Source organism: Sinocyclocheilus rhinocerous, unplaced genomic scaffold (genome assembly GCF_001515625.1).
Source record: "Sinocyclocheilus rhinocerous isolate Xijiao unplaced genomic scaffold, SAMN03320098_v1.1 scaffold308, whole genome shotgun sequence".
Taxonomy (NCBI): Eukaryota; Metazoa; Chordata; class Actinopteri; order Cypriniformes; family Cyprinidae; genus Sinocyclocheilus; species Sinocyclocheilus rhinocerous.
Genome location: NW_015664994.1, coordinates 70,590 through 71,535, shown reverse-complemented (window position 1 = coordinate 71,535; position 946 = coordinate 70,590).

The window sequence follows — 946 nt, the reverse complement described above, 5'->3', positions numbered from 1 at the left end:
GTGTCTTTCCTTATTCCGATTGGTGGATTACTGAGATTTTGAAAATATATCCGTTATTTCCCGCTCTGCTTCCTCTTTCAATCGAAAAGAAGAGATGAAAAAGCTCCTTCTTTACAACAACAGCCTTTTTGCCCAGACACATTCTTATTCAGGTAAGTGCAGTTTTGGTGTTTTAAATGTTTTCTAGGGGTGTAATGGTACACTTATTCGTACCGAAAATTGTACCGAACAATACAGTGTCATTTTAACCACTGCACATGCGGAACTTAACCATTTCAGTTCATAGCCGTGAATAAATCTTCACTAATCGTAAGGTTTGTGTTTTGTTCTTTTCGATAAGAAACAAACTTTCATCTTTAAAATTATGTATATTTTATCAGGAAATTGAATCCATAAATGCCGTTTTGACGCTCTTTGATGTGGCGACAGACCGCTGCAAGCGGAAGCGCGGCGAGCGACCCAGTCAGCAAATTTCCTTTGGCGTTGTACCGAACAAATACAGTGTCATTTTAACCACTGCACGTGCGGAACTTAATCCGTTTCAGTTCATAGCCGTGAATAAATCTTCACTATACATTATTACTATACATTACATTCTGTAATCGTAAGGTTTGTGTTTTGATCTTTTCGATAAGAAACAAAGTCTCGTCCTTAAAATTATGTATATTTTATCAGGAAATTGAATCCATAAATGCCGTTTTGACGCTCTTTGATGTGGCGACAGACCGCTGCAAGCGGAAGCACGGAGAGCGACCCTGGCGCAGATCTGGATCATATCAACAGCTAAAGTGTGGCCCAGATTAGTTCGTGTTTGCCGGCCCAAAACTGGTCCAGATCTTTTTAGACAGAACTGAACCAAAATAGTGCCATACCCAACCCAGAGTGAGCCAAATACCATCACCCCTTCCCTTTAATTCTCTTTTCTACTAGTTACAACCGGTTATAA